This window comes from Siphateles boraxobius, unplaced genomic scaffold (genome assembly GCF_051911475.1).
Source record: "Siphateles boraxobius isolate OS27281-9 unplaced genomic scaffold, OSU_SipBor_1 77, whole genome shotgun sequence".
Lineage (NCBI taxonomy): Eukaryota > Metazoa > Chordata > Actinopteri > Cypriniformes > Leuciscidae > Siphateles > Siphateles boraxobius.
Genome location: NW_027509205.1, coordinates 3,883,358 through 3,906,401, shown reverse-complemented (window position 1 = coordinate 3,906,401; position 23,044 = coordinate 3,883,358). Strand labels below are relative to the sequence as shown.

Genomic DNA, 23,044 nt, shown 5'->3' with positions numbered 1-23,044 from the left:
ATCTGTCTAGCAGAATTTTGGTTAACGGGCATTTATCCAAAGCTGTAAAACTCTACAGCGGCGTCCGTCAGGGGTGTCCTTTATCTCCCCTTCTGTATGTGGCTTGTATTGAGCCACTGGCACAAATCTTGAGAAGGGATAAATGGATTAAAGGACTAGACATCCCAGGGACTGGTGGACTGACGGCGACCTGTGTTTTATATATGGATGACGTGACCCTTTTAGCGACTGACCTTTTATCAGTACGAAGAGCAATGGACTTGACTGACTGGTACGGTCGGGCCTCGGGCGCCAAGCTCAATAGGAGTAAGTCCGAGGCCCAGCTCTTCGGGCCGTGGGGGAACGTGGACACAGTTGGACTAGATTTGGATTTTAAAGACAATGATTTGAAAATTTTAGGTGTAAAATTTGACAGAGAGGGTGGAGGACAAGGAAACTGGACTGACATGTTAGGGAAAGTCAGGCAAAGACTGGGCTTTTGGGGACTGAGACAATTGACGTTTGAAGGCAAGATTTTAATTTTTAAAGCTGTGATTTTACCACTGATTTTACTTGTCTGTTCTGTTTTTAGTCCCCCAAGACGATTCCTGGCCAACCTGGAGAGGGCGGTATTTTATTTCCTGTGGGGGTCCAAGTGGGAACGACTAAAGAGGGAGGTCGTCAAAAAGAAAAAAGAGAATGGCGGGAAAGGCCTCCCAGACCCCCACCTGTTTTTAGGCAGCCGCTTTGCCGCCCTCCACATCCAGTACGCACTGACCCCATCCAGAGAACACAAGACAGCAGCCATGACCCGATTCTGGATGGGGTCATACCTAAGAACTTTGAAAATTTTACCCATTGATCTTAAAAGTCCTGTGTCTTTTAATTTGTCAAAAGAGCATAGTTTTATTAAGAAATTTTTAAAGAAATATCTTTTAGAGACAAATGATGCCACCATTTTAACTAACCATAAGTCTCTTATCTCTCTTGTGCAGGATCGAGAATCGGTGAGCCCGGTTCCAGGCCTCACACTAGGTGAGGCCAAAGATGTTTGGAGGAACGCAGCCCACCCAGCTCTCCAGAACAGGCTTAAAGACTTGTCGTGGATGGTGGCTCATGAGATCCTCCCGGTCAGGGCGGTTATGCACTCCAGAGGCATGGCCAAAAACTCCACCTGCCCACGGTCCGGATGTGGTTCCCCGGAGACCGTTCGACATCTGCTCTGGGAGTGCGGCGAAGCGCGGGACCTGTGGGCCAAGACCGGCCCCCTGTTTTTCCCGTGCCTGCCAGCGGGTGGGGCCCAGGTGGACTACAAGCTCGCCATCCTGGGGGTGGGTCAGGGCTTGAAGGAGCTGACACAACCAAAATTTTCCTCGCTCTGGCTCACCCTAAACGTGATCAAGGATGCCATCTGGGTCACCAGAAATCTGCTGGTGGGGAAACGCGTGACGGTCCCCCTCCACGCGTGCGAGCAGAAAATAAGATCAACGCTGCAGGGTGGGCCGCACGTCGTTATTCGGATGGGGGGGCCGGGGTCACACGTAGAAGGTCCCGGCCGCCACCGACCCTGGCCGCCCGTAGATGCACCCTCACCACACCGGCTACGGGAACAGCGGGCCGGAGGAGAGGGGATCTCCGCTGGGCACCAGAAGCGGGGAGTCTGGGGCCTGTTCTGGAGACCTGGAGTGAATGGACAATCTTGATAGGGACTCACCCTCGATCCTGTACAAGAGATGTTTTATTTGGCATATTTTATTGTTTTATTGTTTTATATTTGCATTCCTATTTTATTTTAATCCATTTTACCTTTACTTTAAAACAACACACAACATACATGGACTTTTACACAACACATCAACATAACTGATTTTTAACTGTAACTTATGTCCTTTTTGTTGTTTTAAGATATGTGCAAAAATGTGATTTTATAAGGAAAAAATGGATATTGAAAGAATGGAATGAAACAATGTGACAATAAACTTTTTTCGAAAAAATCTGTTCTTATCAGTTTAATATCTGATACGTGCCCTACCCGGGCACCATATATTAAATTGATTTTTGGAACTGGGAGATGGAAGAGGGGCTTGCTCCGTCCACTCCACGCATCGACCCGGTATTGCAGTACTTCTGGGAACGGTGCACCCCCAAAAACTGTGTTCAATGAAAGAGATGTTTTAGTCTTGTGTGGCAGCAGGTGTTAATGGAAGTAACGTATATTGCTGTGTATGGGTGCTTTAAAGGTGTTGTAGGTGATCATATGCTATACAGGTAATGGTGGTGTGAGAGGGAAAAAAAAACAACAACTCTGTTCTTATCTCGTTTAACATCTGATTCGTCCACTATCCGGTGACCGCGTATGAAATTGATTTTTGGCTCATGGATCCGGAGCATGAAAACAACATCATCCACAACAACAACAGCAAAAGAGCCCGACTCTGCAGGTTTTTGATGTCTCTCTCTTATCTCTTGGAGTTTTTACGAATGAGCTGATGAGTTGAATCAGGTGTGTGTTTGATTGTCCGACCGTTGGTGAGGATTGCGGAGAGGGACACGGTGCCTCTGACGGGAGGCCTGGGAATTCATACTTACCTGGCAGGGGAGACACCATGATCAGGAAGGTGGTTCACCCAGGGCGAGGCTCGGCCATTGCACTCCGGTTGTGCTGACCCCTGCTAATTCCCCAAATGTGGGAATCTCGACTGCATAATTTATGGTAGTGGGGGACTGCGTTCGCGCTCTCCCCTGGACACACTGGTTAAAAGAGCAGATTGTTCGAGTTCCTCTTCTTCTGGTAGTTAACGACCTAGGAAGTCCAGGGAATTGAACTGCAGTGGTTGATCGAGAGATGTAAAACTCTCAACCTAGGACCAGTCTGCAAAGGTAGGGCTGTTTTTTAGTTTTTTTTTTCATCATTCTTCAAATAATCTCCATTATTCAACCAGCGCTTTTATTGGCAGCAGTGGTCCTAGAAGCAAAGTTGTTCCGAATGAGGAGTTCTATCATGTGGTATGAATACCTTGTGCATGTGTGAAAAATCACCTGACATACAGTCGCCTATGGCCGTATTCATGTTGTTGTTTTTACTGTTTACAGCGCCACCAAGTGGCCAGTCGCCACATCCCTTTTCACCTGAGCACAGGCTGAGCCCGTGCACAGGTGTACCGACTTGGGTGTAATTGTCTCATTCCGTTGGAGAGTTATGGCCATTTAAGTAAAGCCCGCCTCGCCCACTCCCAACGTTTTGGCGTCCCGTCGCCAACGTGAATCGAAATTCCGACTTTTTTCCCCATCGCTGTCGGCAATCAGACTCCAGGGAATCTTTCTGCACCGGTTTGGGTCAGATCGGGCGAAAGACCTAGGACTAGTGTGCAAAAGTAGCTTTTTCACAAAATCCCAAATACCCGAAAATCTCGCCAGCGCAACCATCGAATCCGAGGCCTGCGTCTTGTTCGGCCCGAGCCAAGGATTCCGGTGATGTAAGACACTTGGGTCTGCGACGGACGGTTCAGGAGTTACGAGGCATTTCGTACTTCTGATCGCTGCAGCGCCACCTTGGGGCCGATTGGGCCGAGCCTTGGTGATGTTGTAGACCGGGCGGGTACTACCATCCCTCAAGAGTTTCAAGTCTCTACGACGTACGCTTTGGTCTGCCCGCTCACTTTTAGGGCAGAATGTTTGTTGGTCCAAAATCCCAGGTTGCACTCCAAAGTGTCGTGTTGTGCGCTCTGCTGTGATCCATTTTCGGTGTCAACAGTCAAGCTGAGCTTGTATTGCTGTGAGCTGAGCTTGTTTGTTGGCGACCTTTAGACCCTCTCGCCACGGCCCAGGTGGGCGTGGCCTTTGACGGCTGCCCCGCCTCTGCGTCATTGTGTCATCGCTTCTCGGCCTTTTGGCTAAGATCAAGTGTAGTATCTGTTCTTATCAGTTTAATATCTGATACGTGCCCTACCCGGGCACCATATATTAAATTGATTTTTGGAACTGGGAGATGGAAGAGGGGCTTGCTCCGTCCACTCCACGCATCGACCCGGTATTGCAGTACTTCTGGGAACGGTGCACCCCCAAAAACTGTGTTCAATGAAAGAGATGTTTTAGTCTTGTGTGGCAGCAGGTGTTAATGGAAGTAACGTATATTGCTGTGTATGGGTGCTTTAAAGGTGTTGTAGGTGATCATATGCTATACAGGTAATGGTGGTGTGAGAGGGAAAAAAAAACAACAACTCTGTTCTTATCTCGTTTAACATCTGATTCGTCCACTATCCGGTGACCGCGTATGAAATTGATTTTTGGCTCATGGATCCGGAGCATGAAAACAACATCATCCACAACAACAACAGCAAAAGAGCCCGACTCTGCAGGTTTTTGATGTCTCTCTCTTATCTCTTGGAGTTTTTACGAATGAGCTGATGAGTTGAATCAGGTGTGTGTTTGATTGTCCGACCGTTGGTGAGGATTGCGGAGAGGGACACGGTGCCTCTGACGGGAGGCCTGGGAATTCATACTTACCTGGCAGGGGAGACACCATGATCAGGAAGGTGGTTCACCCAGGGCGAGGCTCGGCCATTGCACTCCGGTTGTGCTGACCCCTGCGAATTCCCCAAATGTGGGAATCTCGACTGCATAATTTATGGTAGTGGGGGACTGCGTTCGCGCTCTCCCCTGGACACACTGGTTAAAAGAGCACATTGTTCGAGTTCCTCTTCTTCTGGTAGTTAACGACCTAGGAAGTCCAGGGAATTGAACTGCAGTGGTTGATCGAGAGATGTAAAACTCTCAACCTAGGACCAGTCTGCAAAAGTAGGGCTGTTTTTTAGTTTTTTTTTTCATCATTCTTCAAATAATCTCCATTATTCAACCAGCGCTTTTATTGGCAGCAGTGGTCCTAGAAGCAAAGTTGTTCCGAATGAGGAGTTCTATCATGTGGTATGAATACCTTGTGCATGTGTGAAAAATCACCTGACATACAGTCGCCTATGGCCGTATTCATGTTGTTGTTTTTACTGTTTACAGCGCCACCAAGTGGCCAGTCGCCACATCCCTTTTCACCTGAGCACAGGCTGAGCCCGTGCACAGGTGTACCGACTTGGGTGTAATTGTCTCATTCCGTTGGAGAGTTATGGCCATTTAAGTAAAGCCCGCCTCGCCCACTCCCAACGTTTTGGCGTCCCGTCGCCAACGTGAATCGAAATTCCGACTTTTTTCCCCATCGCTGTCGGCAATCAGACTCCAGGGAATCTTTCTGCACCGGTTTGGGTCAGATCGGGCGAAAGACCTAGGACTAGTGTGCAAAAGTAGCTTTTTCACAAAATCCCAAATACCAGAAAATCTCGCCAGCGCAACCATCGAATCCGAGGCCTGCGTCTTGTTCGGCCCGAGCCAAGGATTCCGGTGATGTAAGACACTTGGGTCTGCGACAGACGGTTCAGGAGTTACGAGGCATTTCGTACTTCTGATCGCTGCAGCGCCACCTTGGGGCCGATTGGGCCGAGCCTTGGTGATGTTGTAGACCGGGCGGGTACTACCATCCCTCAAGAGTTTCAAGTCTCTACGACGTACGCTTTGGTCTGCCCGCTCACTTTTAGGGCAGAATGTTTGTTGGTCCAAAATCCCAGGTTGCACTCCAAAGTGTCGTGTTGTGCGCTCTGCTGTGATCCATTTTCGGTGTCAACAGTCAAGCTGAGCTTGTATTGCTGTGAGCTGAGCTTGTTTGTTGGCGACCTTTAGACCCTCTCGCCACGGCCCAGGTGGGCGTGGCCTTTGACGGCTCCCCCGCCTCTGCGTCATTGTGTCATCGCTTCTCGGCCTTTTGGCTAAGATCAAGTGTCTGGTCCTAGGGTAGAGACAGCGATCGCCTCTTGGAGGTTTTTCCGGCTTGGGTCCTTCAGTGACTTGAGCCCCAAACTTTTGAGAGGTACATTGATCCAGCTGCTTTTATTCCGGTTCTGTTTTAAGGTAAGACCTTTTTATCTATTTATTTATTTATTTATTGTTTTTTAAAAGTTTTAGGCTGTTGGTGTCTCCACCATGTCGGCTGCCCGTGCCGGCATGAGGAGGCACCACAGCGTGCGTTTTTTATTCAAAGAAGTTGAGGGGAAGCTCCTGGGGATGTCACGTCTTGACTTCTCCAGGAAGCTGATCCAAAAAACTCTAAATTTTAAACCTGATGATCTGAATTGCATCGTGACTCTGCCCCTGAACAAAGGATTTGATGTTAGTTTTAGAGCGGTTTCCCACCTGAATGATTTCTGGCACAGATTTGAAGTAGCTAAATCCCAGCTGTCCATGTTTACTGTTGAAAAGCTCTCTGACAACACACTTAAAACTGTGATTATTAGAATGTTTAATGAGACAGTGACTGGGGAGGACATTTGTGTCTGGCTGGGCAGATTTTGCACAGTTCGAAGCCAGCCAGTCAAGGTTTTAGATGAGGATGGTATTTGGACATGCTCCTGGCGAATTCCCATTAAACAATGGGAAGACGCTGGGGGCTACCAGGGCCTGAAGCATCTGCCTTCTATGATTGTGTTGGGTGAGAACAGAGGCTACATTCACTACCAGGGTATGCCCAAATTATGTAGAAAATGTGGAAAGTTTGGGCACTTAGCTGAAGCATGCCAGGAAATGATATGTGGGAAATGCAGAGAAATTGGTCATACTTTTGAAGAGTGTACCAATGGCAGGCGGTGCAACCTCTGTGGGGAGTCATCCCATCTCTACAGAGATTGCCCTAAAAGTTTTGCCAACAAACTGAAAGGCAACAAAATGGCCGCCCCACATGTGGAACAAACAAAAGAGCAAAGGAAGGAGGAGGCGGTCCCTGAGGTTTTGGCGGGAAATTCTATTTCCCAGCCAGCCTCAGGGAGTGGGCAGGAGGAAGGAAGTGGGGCGGCCACAGGGGCGGAGTCAAGTTTTAACAGCGAACAGAGTGAGGAAGCCGTTCCCCAACAAGAGAGAAGTGAAAACAAAATGGAGGAGGAGGAGGAGGATGCAACGGCTTCCTCACTCTACACCGTATCGGAGGTTAGTGTGGTGGATAGTGGGGGTGAATCCGAGGGTTCACTCCCCAATGCTCAGGTGCAAAAAAGGTCTGCGAGATCTCCTCTGCTTCAAACAGAGGAGAAAAGGCTGCGGGCATCGCATCGGCTAGATAGTTCCTCTTCGTTAGATCTAGACCGTATGTGGCCCGCAGAATCTCCCAATGAAGTCTCCTTTTTGCACGTTAAGCTTAGAACATCGTCACCGAAGGAGCCACAAGAGGTTCTCTCTGTGGACTCTGAGGCGGCGAGCATTTGCCCTCCTGATCCCAGTTTTTCTGGGGAAAGGGAGAAGCAAGTGCTACATGACATAACATGATTTTAATGTAACTTTCTGCAGTCTTTTGGTTTTATCCTTCTATTAATGCTTGTATTTTTAACCATACTGCTCATGGCCCTCACTATCTCTACAATCAATGTGAGAAGTGTGAGGTCTACTTTGCGAGCACAGAGTGTGTTATCCTTTTTAAAAACTTTTAAGTCAGATGTGTTTTTATTGCAAGAATGTGGTTTGCCCTTTTTAACAAATTACAGGAAGTGGGAGGAGATTTGGACCCCAGGATTTTCCATTTGGAGTGGGTCCAATTTTAACAAAAATGACGGTGTTGCTATTTTAATAAAAAATCCCAACCTTTTGGTGAAGGGCAGCACTGTGGTGAGGGACGGGCGGGCAATTTTAGCAAATCTGACTTTTTTAGGTAAGGATCTTAACATTTTAAATATGTATGGTTTTACTGAAAAAAATAACAGGTATGAGCTTTTAGAAGACTTGCAACCCCACATGCTAGGCAGGGCTCCCCTAGTGGTAGCAGGGGATTTTAATTGTGTATTATCAAAAAAGGACAGAAGGAGGGTAGGAGAGGATTTTAAGGTCGACAAGACATCGGTTTTATTACAAAATATAGTCAAAGATTTTAAGTTAGTTGACTGTTTTAAAACAATGCATCAAAGAGAGGAAGGCTTCACCTGGTTCAGTGGTGACGGTGCCAGAGCCTCTCGAATTGACTATATTTTTACCAGGGACCTCCCGCCGACCGATGCTACATTGACCCCCCTCTTTTTTTCCGACCACATGATGCTGTCTTGCACTCTTTCACTCCCCACGGGTGTGACTGCAGGGGGAGGGCTGTGGAAGCTGAACTGTTCCCTATTAGAGGACGAGGAAGTGGTTAGTGAGTATAGGGAGCAGTTCAGCCAATGGCAGACCCTCCAGGACTTTTACGACTCACGTGCACAGTGGTGGGAGATGGTGAAACAAAGGACAGGACGGTTTTTTAAACAAATTGGAAAAGAAAAAAAGAATAAAGAAAAAAGACGCATGATGGGGTTGCAAAAAAGACTGCAGAGATATTTTAACCTTTTAAACAATGGATTGGATTTTACAAATGAAATAAAAGAAGTAAAGAAAGAAATGTCAGATCTGTCTGAAACAAAGAGCAAAGGTGTCATTTTAAGATGTAGAGAAAGGGAGTTAGAGGAAGGAGAGAAGTGTACCAGGTATTTTTTTAAAAAGACAATAGCTCGGGGAGGGTCGATCAATATTTTAAAAACTTTTAGAGGGGGGGAAGTAAATACAACTGACCTGATTTTAGGGGAAATTGAAAGTTTTTACAGTAATTTATACGGCACTAAAGAGGTACACAATGGCATCTTAGAGGAAGTTTTAGGGTTTTTAGATAAAAAAGTTAAGAGTCCAGATGTGCTTTTATCCCAGGATTTTAATCTTTTAGAATTGGAAAAAGCTTTAAAGGGTTTTAAGAAGGGGAAGTCCCCGGGCATGGACGGACTCCCCTTTGAGTTTTATCTGACTTTCTGGGACATTTTAGCACATGACTTACTTACAGTTTTTAAAGAATTTGAGACTCTTGACAGACTTCCAGACAGCTTTAGAGTAGGGATAGTTACATTACTGTACAAAAAAGGAGACAAGACTGACTTGAGAAACTGGCGACCAATCACTCTTTTAAATTATGATTGTAAACTTTTTAGTAAGATTTTAGCTACACGCATGTCGACTGTTTTAGAGGACGTAATCCACCTGGATCAAGCTTGCGCTGTGCCCGGCAGGAAGATCACGGACAGCCTGGTACTGATCAGAGACGCCATCTGTTATGCGAGAGACAGAAACATTAGGCTTGTAGTCCTAAATTTAGACTTTGAAAAAGCTTTTGATCGGGTCTCGCACCAGTACCTCCTTCAGGTACTGCAAAAAATGGGCTTTCCAGAGAGGTTTATAGCTTGGGTGGGACTGCTGTATGAGGGCTTAAGCAGCAAATTTCTTGCAAATGGGCATCTTTCCAAAGCTGTAAATATCCACAGCGGTGTCCATCAGGGGTGTCCTTTATCTCCCCTTCTGTATGTGGCTTGTATTGAGCCACTGGCACAGATCTTGAGAAGGGATAAATGGATTAAAGGACTAGATATCCCAGGAACTGGTGGACTGACGGCGACCTGCGTTTTATATATGGATGACGTGACCCTTTTAGCGACTGACTTTTTATCAGTACGAAGAGCAATGGACTTGACTGACTGGTACGGTCGGGCCTCGGGCGCCAAGCTTAACAGGAGTAAGTCCGAGGCCCTGCTCTTCGGGCCGTGGGGCGACGTGGACACAGGAGGACTAGATTTGGATTTTAAAGAAAAGGATTTGAAAATTTTAGGAGTAAAATTTGACAGGGAGGGTGGAGGACCAGGAAACTGGACTGACATGTTAGGGAAAGTCAGACAAAGACTGGGCTTTTGGGGACTAAGACAACTGACGTTAGAAGGCAAGATTTTAATTTTTAAAGCAGTGATTTTACCACTAATTTTACTTGTCTGTTCTGTTTTTAGTCCCCCAAGACGATTCCTGGCTAAGTTGGAGAGGGCGGTATTTTATTTCCTGTGGGGGTCCAAGTGGGAACGAATCAAGAGGGAGGTCGTTAAAAAGAAAAAAGAGAATGGCGGGAAAGGCCTCCCAGACCCCCACCTGTTTTTAGGCAGCCGCTTTGCCGCCCTCCATATCCAGTATGCACTGACCCCATCCAGAGAACACAAGACAGCAGCCATGACCCGATTCTGGATGGGGTCATACCTAAGAAGTTTGAAAATTTTACCCATTGATCTTAAAAGTCCAGTGTCTTTTAATTTGTCAAAAGAGCATAGTTTTATTAAGAAATTTTTAAAGAAATATCTTTTAGAAACAAATGATGCCACTGTTTTAACTAATCACAAGTCTCTCGTCTCTCTTGTGCAGGATCGAGAATCGGTGAGTCCAGTTCCAGGCCTCACACTAGGTGAGGCCAAAGACGTTTGGAGGAACGCAGCCCACCCAGCTCTCCAGAACAGGCTTAAGGACCTGTCGTGGATGGTGGCTCATGAGATCCTCCCGGTCAGGGCGGTCATGCACTCCAGAGGCATGGCCAAAAACTCCACCTGCCCACGGTCCGGATGTGGTTCCCCGGAGACCGTTCAACATCTGCTCTGGGAGTGCGGCGCTGCGCGGGACCTGTGGGCCAAGACAGGCCCCCTGTTTTTCCCGTGCCTGCCAGCGGGTGGGGCCCAGGTGGACTATAAGCTCGCCATCCTGGGGGTGGGTCAGGGCTTGAAGGAGTTGACACCACCAACGTTTGCCTCGCTCTGGCTCACCCTCAACCACATCAAGGATGCCATCTGGGTCACCAGAAACCTGCTGGTGGGGAAACGCGTGACGGTCCCCCTCCACGCGTGCGAGCAGAGGATAACATCAACGCTGCAGGGTGGGCCGCACGTCGTTATTCGGATGGGGGGGCCGAGGTCACACGGAGAAGGTCCCGGCCGCCACCGTACCTGGCCGCCCGTAGATGCACCCTATATGGATGACGTGTATATGGATGACGTGTATATGACGTCTATATGGATGACGTGACCCTTTTAGCGACTGACTTTTTATCAGTACGAAGAGCAATGGACTTGACTGACTGGTACGGTCGGGCCTCGGGCGCCAAGCTTAACAGGAGTAAGTCCGAGGCCCTGCTCTTCGGGCCGTGGGGCGACGTGGACACAGGAGGACTAGATTTGGATTTTAAAGAAAAGGATTTGAAAATTTTAGGAGTAAAATTTGACAGGGAGGGTGGAGGACCAGGAAACTGGACTGACATGTTAGGGAAAGTCAGACAAAGACTGGGCTTTTGGGGACTGAGACAATTGACGTTTGAAGGCAAGATTTTAATTTTTAAAGCTGTGATTTTACCACTGATTTTACTTGTCTGTTCTGTTTTTAGTCCCCCAAGACGATTCCTGGCCAACCTGGAGAGGGCGGTATTTTATTTCCTGTGGGGGTCCAAGTGGGAACGACTAAAGAGGGAGGTCGTCAAAAAGAAAAAAGAGAATGGCGGGAAAGGCCTCCCAGACCCCCACCTGTTTTTAGGCAGCCGCTTTGCCGCCCTCCACATCCAGTACGCACTGACCCCATCCAGAGAACACAAGACAGCAGCCATGACCCGATTCTGGATGGGGTCATACCTAAGAACTTTGAAAATTTTACCCATTGATCTTAAAAGTCCTGTGTCTTTTAATTTGTCAAAAGAGCATAGTTTTATTAAGAAATTTTTAAAGAAATATCTTTTAGAGACAAATGATGCCACCATTTTAACTAACCATAAGTCTCTTATCTCTCTTGTGCAGGATCGAGAATCGGTGAGCCCGGTTCCAGGCCTCACACTAGGTGAGGCCAAAGATGTTTGGAGGAACGCAGCCCACCCAGCTCTCCAGAACAGGCTTAAAGACTTGTCGTGGATGGTGGCTCATGAGATCCTCCCGGTCAGGGCGGTTATGCACTCCAGAGGCATGGCCAAAAACTCCACCTGCCCACGGTCCGGATGTGGTTCCCCGGAGACCGTTCGACATCTGCTCTGGGAGTGCGGCGAAGCGCGGGACCTGTGGGCCAAGACCGGCCCCCTGTTTTTCCCGTGCCTGCCAGCGGGTGGGGCCCAGGTGGACTACAAGCTCGCCATCCTGGGGGTGGGTCAGGGCTTGAAGGAGCTGACACAACCAAAATTTTCCTCGCTCTGGCTCACCCTAAACGTGATTAAGGATGCCATCTGGGTCACCAGAAATCTGCTGGTGGGGAAACGCGTGACGGTCCCCCTCCGCGCGTGCGAGCAGAAAATAAGATCAACGCTGCAGGGTGGGCCGCACGTCGTTATTCGGATGGGGGGGCCGGGGTCACACGTAGAAGGTCCCGGCCGCCACCGACCCTGGCCGCCCGTAGATGCACCCTCACCACACCGGCTACGGGAACAGCGGGCCAGCGGGCCGGAGGAGAGGGGATCTCCGCTGGGCACCAGAAGCGGGGAGTCTGGGGCCTGTTCTGGAGACCTGGAGTGAATGGACAATCTTGATAGGGACTCACCCTCGATCCTGTACAAGAGATGTTTTATTTGGCATATTTTATTGTTTTATTGTTTTATATTTGCATTCCTATTTTATTTTAATCCATTTTACCTTTACTTTAAAACAACACACAACATACATGGACTTTTACACAACACATCAACATAACTGATTTTTAACTGTAACTTATGTCCTTTTTGTTGTTTTAAGATATGTGCAAAAATGTGATTTTATAAGGAAAAAATGGATATTGAAAGAATGGAATGAAACAATGTGACAATAAACTTTTTTCGAAAGAAAAAAATCTGTTCTTATCAGTTTAATATCTGATACGTGCCCTACCCGGGCACCATATATTAAATTGATTTTTGGAACTGGGAGATGGAAGAGGGGCTTGCTCCGTCCACTCCACGCATCGACCCGGTATTGCAGTACTTCTGGGAACGGTGCACCCCCAAAAACTGTGTTCAATGAAAGAGATGTTTTAGTCTTGTGTGGCAGCAGGTGTTAATGGAAGTAACGTATATTGCTGTGTATGGGTGCTTTAAAGGTGTTGTAGGTGATCATATGCTATACAGGTAATGGTGGTGTGAGAGGGAAAAAAAAACAACAACTCTGTTCTTATCTCGTTTAACATCTGATTCGTCCACTATCCGGTGACCGCGTATGAAATTGATTTTTGGCTCATGGATCCGGAGCATGAAAACAACATCATCCACAACAACAACAGCAAAAGAGCCCGACTCTGCAGGTTTTTGATGTCTCTCTCTTATCTCTTGGAGTTTTTACGAATGAGCTGATGAGTTGAATCAGGTGTGTGTTTGATTGTCCGACCGTTGGTGAGGATTGCGGAGAGGGACACGGTGCCTCTGACGGGAGGCCTGGGAATTCATACTTACCTGGCAGGGGAGACACCATGATCAGGAAGGTGGTTCACCCAGGGCGAGGCTCGGCCATTGCACTCCGGTTGTGCTGACCCCTGCGAATTCCCCAAATGTGGGAATCTCGACTGCATAATTTATGGTAGTGGGGGACTGCGTTCGCGCTCTCCCCTGGACACACTGGTTAAAAGAGCAGATTGTTCGAGTTCCTCTTCTTCTGGTAGTTAACGACCTAGGAAGTCCAGGGAATTGAACTGCAGTGGTTGATCGAGAGATGTAAAACTCTCAACCTAGGACCAGTCTGCAAAGGTAGGGCTGTTTTTTAGTTTTTTTTTTCATCATTCTTCAAATAATCTCCATTATTAAACCAGCGCTTTTATTGGCAGCAGTGGTCCTAGAAGCAAAGTTGTTCCGAATGAGGAGTTCTATCATGTGGTATGAATACCTTGTGCATGTGTGAAAAATCACCTGACATACAGTCGCCTATGGCCGTATTCATGTTGTTGTTTTTACTGTTTACAGCGCCACCAAGTGGCCAGTCGCCACATCCCTTTTCACCTGAGCACAGGCTGAGCCCGTGCACAGGTGTACCGACTTGGGTGTAATTGTCTCATTCCGTTGGAGAGTTATGGCCATTTAAGTAAAGCCCGCCTCGCCCACTCCCAACGTTTTGGCGTCCCGTCGCCAACGTGAATCGAAATTCTGACTTTTTTCCCCATCGCTGTCGGCAATCAGACTCCAGGGAATCTTTCTGCACCGGTTTGGGTCAGACCTAGGACTAGTGTGCAAAAGTAGCTTTTTCACAAAATCCCAAATACCCGAAAATCTCGCCAGCGCAACCATCGAATCCGAGGCCTGCGTCTTGTTCGGCCCGAGCCAAGGATTCCGGTGATGTAAGACACTTGGGTCTGCGACGGACGGTTCAGGAGTTACGAGGCATTTCGTACTTCTGATCGCTGCAGCGCCACCTTGGGGCCGATTGGGCCGAGCCTTGGTGATGTTGTAGACCGGGCGGGTACTACCATCCCTCAAGAGTTTCAAGTCTCTACAACGTACGCTTTGGTCTGCCCGCTCACTTTTAGGGCAGAATGTTTGTTGGTCCAAAATCCCAGGTTGCACTCCAAAGTGTCGTGTTGTGCGCTCTGCTGTGATCCATTTTCGGTGTCAACAGTCAAGCTGAGCTTGTATTGCTGTGAGCTGAGCTTGTTTGTTGGCGACCTTTAGACCCTCTCGCCACGGCCCAGGTGGGCGTGGCCTTTGACGGCTGCCCCGCCTCTGCGTCATTGTGTCATCACTTCTCGGCCTTTTGGCTAAGATCAAGTGTAGTATCTGTTCTTATCAGTTTAATATCTGATACGTGCCCTACCCGGGCACCATATATTAAATTGATTTTTGGAACTGGGAGATGGAAGAGGGGCTTGCTCCGTCCACTCCACGCATCGACCCGGTATTGCAGTACTTCTGGGAACGGTGCACCCCCAAAAACTGTGTTCAATGAAAGAGATGTTTTAGTCTTGTGTGGCAGCAGGTGTTAATGGAAGTAACGTATATTGCTGTGTATGGGTGCTTTAAAGGTGTTGTAGGTGATCATATGCTATACAGGTAATGGTGGTGTGAGAGGGAAAAAAAAACAACAACTCTGTTCTTATCTCGTTTAACATCTGATTCGTCCACTATCCGGTGACCGCGTATGAAATTGATTTTTGGCTCATGGATCCGGAGCATGAAAACAACATCATCCACAACAACAACAGCAAAAGAGCCCGACTCTGCAGGTTTTTGATGTCTCTCTCTTATCTCTTGGAGTTTTTACGAATGAGCTGATGAGTTGAATCAGGTGTGTGTTTGATTGTCCGACCATTGGTGAGGATTGCGGAGAGGGACACGGTGCCTCTGACGGGAGGCCTGGGAATTCATACTTACCTGGCAGGGGAGACACCATGATCAGGAAGGTGGTTCACCCAGGGCGAGGCTCGGCCATTGCACTCCGGTTGTGCTGACCCCTGCGAATTCCCCAAATGTGGGAATCTCGACTGCATAATTTATGGTAGTGGGGGACTGCGTTCGCGCTCTCCCCTGGACACACTGGTTAAAAGAGCAGATTGTTCGAGTTCCTCTTCTTCTGGTAGTTAACGACCTAGGAAGTCCAGGGAATTGAACTGCAGTGGTTGATCGAGAGATGTAAAACTCTCAACCTAGGACCAGTCTGCAAAGGTAGGGCTGTTTTTTAGTTTTTTTTTTCATCATTCTTCAAATAATCTCCATTATTAAACCAGCGCTTTTATTGGCAGCAGTGGTCCTAGAAGCAAAGTTGTTCAGAATGAGGAGTTCTATCATGTGGTATGAATACCTTGTGCATGTGTGAAAAATCACCTGACATACAGTCGCCTATGGCCGTATTCATGTTGTTGTTTTTACTGTTTACAGCGCCACCAAGTGGCCAGTCGCCACATCCCTTTTCACCTGAGCACAGGCTGAGCCCGTGCACAGGTGTACCGACTTGGGTGTAATTGTCTCATTCCGTTGGAGAGTTATGGCCATTTAAGTAAAGCCCGCCTCGCCCACTCCCAACGTTTTGGCGTCCCGTCGCCAACGTGAATCGAAATTCCGACTTTTTTCCCCATCGCTGTCGGCAATCAGACTCCAGGGAATCTTTCTGCACCGGTTTGGGTCAGATCGGGCGAAAGACCTAGGACTAGTGTGCAAAAGTAGCTTTTTCACAAAATCCCAAATACCCGAAAATCTCGCCAGCGCAACCATCGAATCCGAGGCCTGCGTCTTGTTCGGCCCGAGCCAAGGATTCCGGTGATGTAAGACACTTGGGTCTGCGACGGACGGTTCAGGAGTTACGAGGCATTTCGTACTTCTGATCGCTGCAGCGCCACCTTGGGGCCGATTGGGCCGAGCCTTGGTGATGTTGTAGACCGGGCGGGTACTACCATCCCTCAAGAGTTTCAAGTCTCTACGACGTACGCTTTGGTCTGCCCGCTCACTTTTAGGGCAGAATGTTTGTTGGTCCAAAATCCCAGGTTGCACTCCAAAGTGTCGTGTTGTGCGCTCTGCTGTGATCCATTTTCGGTGTCAACAGTCAAGCTGAGCTTGTATTGCTGTGAGCTGAGCTTGTTTGTTGGCGACCTTTAGACCCTCTCGCCACGGCCCAGGTGGGCGTGGCCTTTGACGGCTGCCCCGCCTCTGCGTCATTGTGTCATCGCTTCTCGGCCTTTTGGCTAAGATCAAGTGTCTGGTCCTAAGGTAGAGACAGCGATCGCCTCTTGTTGGACTTGGTCTCGTGTGTTGCTTGTCACACGGGACACACACCCTTCAGGAGGTACATTGACAAGCGGCTTTTAATTGACGACTCGTTCTACGAGGAATCTTCTGGTTTTAAGGTAAGCAGGTTTTAATTTATTTATTGTATATTTATTGTTGGGTTTTAGCCGCAGCAGGCTAGTGGTGCCTCCAACATGTCGGCTGCTCGTGCCGGCATGAGGAGGCACCACAGCGTGCGTTTTAAATTTAAACCAAAAGAGGATGGCACTCTCCGGGTCATGTCCAGGCTGGACTTTTCTAGGAAGTGCATCCAACAGTTACTCGGTTTTAAGGTTGTGGACATAAACTGCCTGTTGACTCTGCCCCTGAATCATGGCTTTGATGTAAGTTTTGCTTCTGCTTCCTTGCTAAGTACTTTTTGGACTCGATTTGAAATGTGTAAAGCCAATTTCTCCATGTTCACTGTGGAAAAACTGACTGATAATTCACTGAAAGTTGTGATTGTCAGGATGTTTAATGAAACAGTTAGTGGAGAAGATATTTCTGTATGGTTGGCAAGATATTGCTCTATTCGTGGACAACCAGTCAAGGTTTTAGATGAAGACGGTATCTGGAGCTGTGCGTGGAGAGTGCCCATTAAACAATGGGCAGATCCCAACAGCTACCATGGCCTGAGTCAAATACCTTCTATGATTGTGTTGGGAGAGAATAGAGGCTACATCCATTACCAAGGGATGCCCAAGCTATGCCGCAAGTGTGGCAAACTTGGACATCTCGCCGAGGCATGCCAAGAAGTAGTGTGTAGGAAGTGCAGAGAAATTGGGCACATTTTTGAAGAGTGCCAAAATGGCAGAAAGTGCAACCTCTGTGGAGAATCATCCCATCTCTACAGAGACTGCCCTAAAAGTTTTGCCAACAAGTTAAAAAGCAACAAAATGGCCGCCCCACCCAAAGAACAAACAATTGAGGAGGCGGGCCCCGAGGTTTCGGGGGGAAATTCAAACCCCCAGCCAGCCTCAGGGATTGGACAGGAAGGAGGAAGTGGGGCGGCCACAGGGGCGGAGTCAATTCTGGCAGTTGGTGAGGGGGAGGAAGCCAATCCTCAAAATGAAATTGAAAAAGAAGACAGTATGGAGGATGAAGAGGAGGAAATGGCTTCCTCCCTAGTAACCGTGTCTGAGGTTAGTGTGTCCACGAGTGGGAGTGAAACAGATGTTTCGCTCCCCAATGCTCAAGTGCAGAAAAGAACTGCGAGATCTCCTCTGGTTCAAACAGAGGAGAAAAAGCTGCGGGTAGCGCATCGGCTAGATAGTTCCCCCATGGAAGATCTAGACCGTATGTGGCCCGCAGAATCTCCTAATGAAGTCTCTTTTCTGCATTTCAAGCTAAGAACATCATCGCCAAAGGATTCGCAAGAGGCCTTCTCTGCGAGCCCTGAGGCGTCAAGCACTTGCCCCCCTGATCCCAGCTCATCTGGGGAAAAGGGAAGGCAAGTGCAACAAGAAATAACATGATTTTAATTATATCTCTGTAGTCCCTTGGTTGCTTTTAAATGTCTCACACCCTTTTAACCATACTGCTCATGGCTCTCACTATCTCCACAATCAATGTGAGAAGTGTGAAGAGCAATATACGAGCACAGAGTGTGTTATCCTTTTTAAAATCTTTTAAGTCAGATGTGTTTTTATTGCAAGAATGTGGTCTGCCTTTTTTAACAAATTACAGGAAGTGGGAGACGATTTGGACCCCAGGACTTTCCATCTGGAGTGGGTCCAATTTTAACAAAAATGACGGTGTTGCTATTTTAATAAAAAATCCCCATGTTTTGGTGAAGGGCAGCACTGTGGTGAGGGATGGGCGGGCAATTTTAGCTAATCTGACTTTTTTAGGTAAGGATTTTAACATTTTAAATGTGTATGGTTTTACAGGTAAAAACAACAGGTATGAGCTTTTAGAAGACCTGCAGCCCCACATGCTCGGGAGGGCTCCCCTAGTGGTAGCAGGGGATTTTAATTGTGTTTTATCAAGACAGGATAGAAAGAGGGTAGGAGAGGATTTTAAGGTCGACAAGACATCGGTTTTATTACAAAATATAGTCAAAGATTTTAAGTTAGTTGACTGCTTTAAAACAATGCATCAAAGAGAGGAGGGCTTCACCTGGTTCAGTGGTGATGGCGCCAGAGCCTCTCGAATTGACTATGTTTTTACAAGGGACTGCCCGCCGACCGATGCTACATTGAGCCCCCTCTTCTTTTCTGATCACATGATGCTCTCCTGCACCCTTTCACTACCCACGGGTGTGACCGTAGGGGGAGGGCTGTGGAAGCTGAACTGCTCCCTATTAGAGGATGAGGAAGTGATTAGTGAATATAGGGAGCAGTTCAGCCAATGGCAGACCCTCCAAGACTTTTTCGACTCACGTGCACAGTGGTGGGAGATGGTGAAACAAAGGACAGGACGGTTTTTTAAACAAATTGGAAAAGAAAAAAAGAATAAAGAAAAAAGACGCATGATGGGGCTGCAAAAAAGACTGCAGAGATATTTTAATCTTTTAAACAGTGGATTGGATTTTACAGAAGAAATTAAAGAAGTAAAGAAAGAAATGTCAGATTTGTCCGAAACAAAGACTAAAGGTGTCATTTTAAGATGTAAGGAGAGAGAAATAGAAGAAGGGGAAAAGTGTACTAGATATTTTTTTAAAAAGACAATAACACGGGGAGGGTCAATTAATACTTTAAAAACTTTTACAGGTGGGGAGGTAAATACAACAGATCTGATTTTAGGGGAAATTGAAAGTTTTTACAATAATTTATACAGCACTAAAGAGGTACACAATGGCATCTTAGAGGAAGTTTTAGGGTTTTTAGACAAAAAGGTAAAGAGTCCAGATGTGCTTTTATCCCAAGATTTTACTCTTTTAGAAATGCACAAAGCGCTAAAAGGTTTTAAAAAGGGGAAGTCCCCAGGCTTGGATGGACTCCCCTTTGAGTTTTATCTGACTTTCTGGGACATTTTAGCACACGACTTATTGACAGTTTTTAAAGAACTTGAGACTCTTGACAGACTTCCAGACAGCTTTAGAGTAGGGATAGTTACATTACTATACAAAAAAGGGGACAAGACTGACCTGAGAAACTGGCGACCAATCACTCTTTTAAATTATGATTGTAAACTTTTTAGTAAGATTTTAGCTACACGTATGTCGACTGTTTTAGAGGACGTAATCCACCTGGATCAAGCATGCGCTGTGCCCGGCAGGAAGATCACGGACAGCCTGGTACTGATCAGAGACGCCATCTGTTTTGCGAGAGACAGAAACATTCGGCTAGTAGTCCTAAATTTAGATTTCGAAAAAGCCTTTGATCGCGTCTCGCACCAGTACCTGTTCGAGGTACTGGAAAAAATGGGGTTTCCTGGGAGGTTTATAGCCTGGGTGGGACTGCTGTACAACGATCTGTCTAGCAGAATTTTGGTTAACGGGCATTTATCCAAAGCTGTAAAACTCTACAGCGGCGTCCGTCAGGGGTGTCCTTTATCTCCCCTTCTGTATGTGGCTTGTATTGAGCCACTGGCACAAATCTTGAGAAGGGATAAATGGATTAAAGGACTAGACATCCCAGGGACTGGTGGACTGACGGCGACCTGTGTTTTATATATGGATGACGTGACCCTTTTAGCGACTGACCTTTTATCAGTACGAAGAGCAATGGACTTGACTGACTGGTACGGTCGGGCCTCGGGCGCCAAGCTCAATAGGAGTAAGTCCGAGGCCCAGCTCTTCGGGCCGTGGGGGAACGTGGACACAGTTGGACTAGATTTGGATTTTAAAGACAATGATTTGAAAATTTTAGGTGTAAAATTTGACAGAGAGGGTGGAGGACAAGGAAACTGGACTGACATGTTAGGGAAAGTCAGGCAAAGACTGGGCTTTTGGGGACTGAGACAATTGACGTTTGAAGGCAAGATTTTAATTTTTAAAGCTGTGATTTTACCACTGATTTTACTTGTCTGTTCTGTTTTTAGTCCCCCAAGACGATTCCTGGCCAACCTGGAGAGGGCGGTATTTTATTTCCTGTGGGGGTCCAAGTGGGAACGACTAAAGAGGGAGGTCGTCAAAAAGAAAAAAGAGAATGGCGGGAAAGGCCTCCCAGACCCCCACCTGTTTTTAGGCAGCCGCTTTGCCGCCCTCCACATCCAGTACGCACTGACCCCATCCAGAGAACACAAGACAGCAGCCATGACCCGATTCTGGATGGGGTCATACCTAAGAACTTTGAAAATTTTACCCATTGATCTTAAAAGTCCTGTGTCTTTTAATTTGTCAAAAGAGCATAGTTTTATTAAGAAATTTTTAAAGAAATATCTTTTAGAGACAAATGATGCCACCATTTTAACTAACCATAAGTCTCTTATCTCTCTTGTGCAGGATCGAGAATCGGTGAGCCCGGTTCCAGGCCTCACACTAGGTGAGGCCAAAGATGTTTGGAGGAACGCAGCCCACCCAGCTCTCCAGAACAGGCTTAAAGACTTGTCGTGGATGGTGGCTCATGAGATCCTCCCGGTCAGGGCGGTTATGCACTCCAGAGGCATGGCCAAAAACTCCACCTGCCCACGGTCCGGATGTGGTTCCCCGGAGACCGTTCGACATCTGCTCTGGGAGTGCGGCGAAGCGCGGGACCTGTGGGCCAAGACCGGCCCCCTGTTTTTCCCGTGCCTGCCAGCGGGTGGGGCCCAGGTGGACTACAAGCTCGCCATCCTGGGGGTGGGTCAGGGCTTGAAGGAGCTGACACAACCAAAATTTTCCTCGCTCTGGCTCACCCTAAACGTGATTAAGGATGCCATCTGGGTCACCAGAAATCTGCTGGTGGGGAAACGCGTGACGGTCCCCCTCCACGCGTGCGAGCAGAAAATAAGATCAACGCTGCAGGGTGGGCCGCACGTCGTTATTCGGATGGGGGGGCCGGGGTCACACGTAGAAGGTCCCGGCCGCCACCGACCCTGGCCGCCCGTAGATGCACCCTCACCACACCGGCTACGGGAACAGCGGGCCAGCGGGCCGGAGGAGAGGGGATCTCCGCTGGGCACCAGAAGCGGGGAGTCTGGGGCCTGTTCTGGAGACCTGGAGTGAATGGACAATCTTGATAGGGACTCACCCTCGATCCTGTACAAGAGATGTTTTATTTGGCATATTTTATTGTTTTATTGTTTTATATTTGCATTCCTATTTTATTTTAATCCATTTTACCTTTACTTTAAAACAACACACAACATACATGGACTTTTACACAACACATCAACATAACTGATTTTTAACTGTAACTTATGTCCTTTTTGTTGTTTTAAGATATGTGCAAAAATGTGATTTTATAAGGAAAAAATGGATATTGAAAGAATGGAATGAAACAATGTGACAATAAACTTTTTTCGAAAGAAAAAATCTGTTCTTATCAGTTTAATATCTGATACGTGCCCTACCCGGGCACCATATATTAAATTGATTTTTGGAACTGGGAGATGGAAGAGGGGCTTGCTCCGTCCACTCCACGCATCGACCCGGTATTGCAGTACTTCTGGGAACGGTGCACCCCCAAAAACTGTGTTCAATGAAAGAGATGTTTTAGTCTTGTGTGGCAGCAGGTGTTAATGGAAGTAACGTATATTGCTGTGTATGGGTGCTTTAAAGGTGTTGTAGGTGATCATATGCTATACAGGTAATGGTGGTGTGAGAGGGAAAAAAAAACAACAACTCTGTTCTTATCTCGTTTAACATCTGATTCGTCCACTATCCGGTGACCGCGTATGAAATTGATTTTTGGCTCATGGATCCGGAGCATGAAAACAACATCATCCACAACAACAACAGCAAAAGAGCCCGACTCTGCAGGTTTTTGATGTCTCTCTCTTATCTCTTGGAGTTTTTACGAATGAGCTGATGAGTTGAATCAGGTGTGTGTTTGATTGTCCGACCGTTGGTGAGGATTGCGGAGAGGGACACGGTGCCTCTGACGGGAGGCCTGGGAATTCATACTTACCTGGCAGGGGAGACACCATGATCAGGAAGGTGGTTCACCCAGGGCGAGGCTCGGCCATTGCACTCCGGTTGTGCTGACCCCTGCGAATTCCCCAAATGTGGGAATCTCGACTGCATAATTTATGGTAGTGGGGGACTGCGTTCGCGCTCTCCCCTGGACACACTGGTTAAAAGAGCAGATTGTTCGAGTTCCTCTTCTTCTGGTAGTTAACGACCTAGGAAGTCCAGGGAATTGAACTGCAGTGGTTGATCGAGAGATGTAAAACTCTCAACCTAGGACCAGTCTGCAAAGGTAGGGCTGTTTTTTAGTTTTTTTTTTCATCATTCTTCAAATAATCTCCATTATTAAACCAGCGCTTTTATTGGCAGCAGTGGTCCTAGAAGCAAAGTTGTTCCGAATGAGGAGTTCTATCATGTGGTATGAATACCTTGTGCATGTGTGAAAAATCACCTGACATACAGTCGCCTATGGCCGTATTCATGTTGTTGTTTTTACT

The 23,044-nt window shown here is 47.4% G+C and overlaps 7 non-coding genes and 3 pseudogenes across 7 annotated transcripts; all 10 read left to right on the top strand.

Annotated features, from left to right (window-relative positions):
* Window positions 1-1,953: 1,953 nt before the first annotated feature.
* On the top strand, window positions 1,954-2,126 carry LOC143727383 (U2 spliceosomal RNA; annotated as a pseudogene).
* Window positions 2,127-2,560: 434 nt separating this feature from the next.
* LOC143726975 (U1 spliceosomal RNA) lies at window positions 2,561-2,724 on the top strand. Its single transcript, XR_013199196.1, has one exon. It is a non-coding gene; the product is annotated as a U1 spliceosomal RNA (small nuclear RNA).
* A 1,128-nt stretch (window positions 2,725-3,852) lies between these two features.
* LOC143727043 (U2 spliceosomal RNA) lies at window positions 3,853-4,043 on the top strand. Its single transcript, XR_013199254.1, has one exon. It is a non-coding gene; the product is annotated as a U2 spliceosomal RNA (small nuclear RNA).
* Window positions 4,044-4,477: 434 nt separating this feature from the next.
* On the top strand, window positions 4,478-4,641 carry LOC143726574 (U1 spliceosomal RNA). The gene has a single exon (XR_013198816.1). It is a non-coding gene; the product is annotated as a U1 spliceosomal RNA (small nuclear RNA).
* An 8,003-nt stretch (window positions 4,642-12,644) lies between these two features.
* LOC143727351 (U2 spliceosomal RNA) lies at window positions 12,645-12,822 on the top strand (annotated as a pseudogene).
* A 434-nt stretch (window positions 12,823-13,256) lies between these two features.
* Window positions 13,257-13,420, top strand: LOC143726573 (U1 spliceosomal RNA). Its single transcript, XR_013198815.1, has one exon. It is a non-coding gene; the product is annotated as a U1 spliceosomal RNA (small nuclear RNA).
* A 1,116-nt stretch (window positions 13,421-14,536) lies between these two features.
* Window positions 14,537-14,727, top strand: LOC143727181 (U2 spliceosomal RNA). The gene has a single exon (XR_013199388.1). It is a non-coding gene; the product is annotated as a U2 spliceosomal RNA (small nuclear RNA).
* A 434-nt stretch (window positions 14,728-15,161) lies between these two features.
* Window positions 15,162-15,325, top strand: LOC143726572 (U1 spliceosomal RNA). The gene has a single exon (XR_013198814.1). It is a non-coding gene; the product is annotated as a U1 spliceosomal RNA (small nuclear RNA).
* Window positions 15,326-21,929: 6,604 nt separating this feature from the next.
* On the top strand, window positions 21,930-22,106 carry LOC143727389 (U2 spliceosomal RNA; annotated as a pseudogene).
* Window positions 22,107-22,540: 434 nt separating this feature from the next.
* On the top strand, window positions 22,541-22,704 carry LOC143726569 (U1 spliceosomal RNA). Its single transcript, XR_013198812.1, has one exon. It is a non-coding gene; the product is annotated as a U1 spliceosomal RNA (small nuclear RNA).
* The last annotated feature ends 340 nt before the right edge of the window (window positions 22,705-23,044 follow it).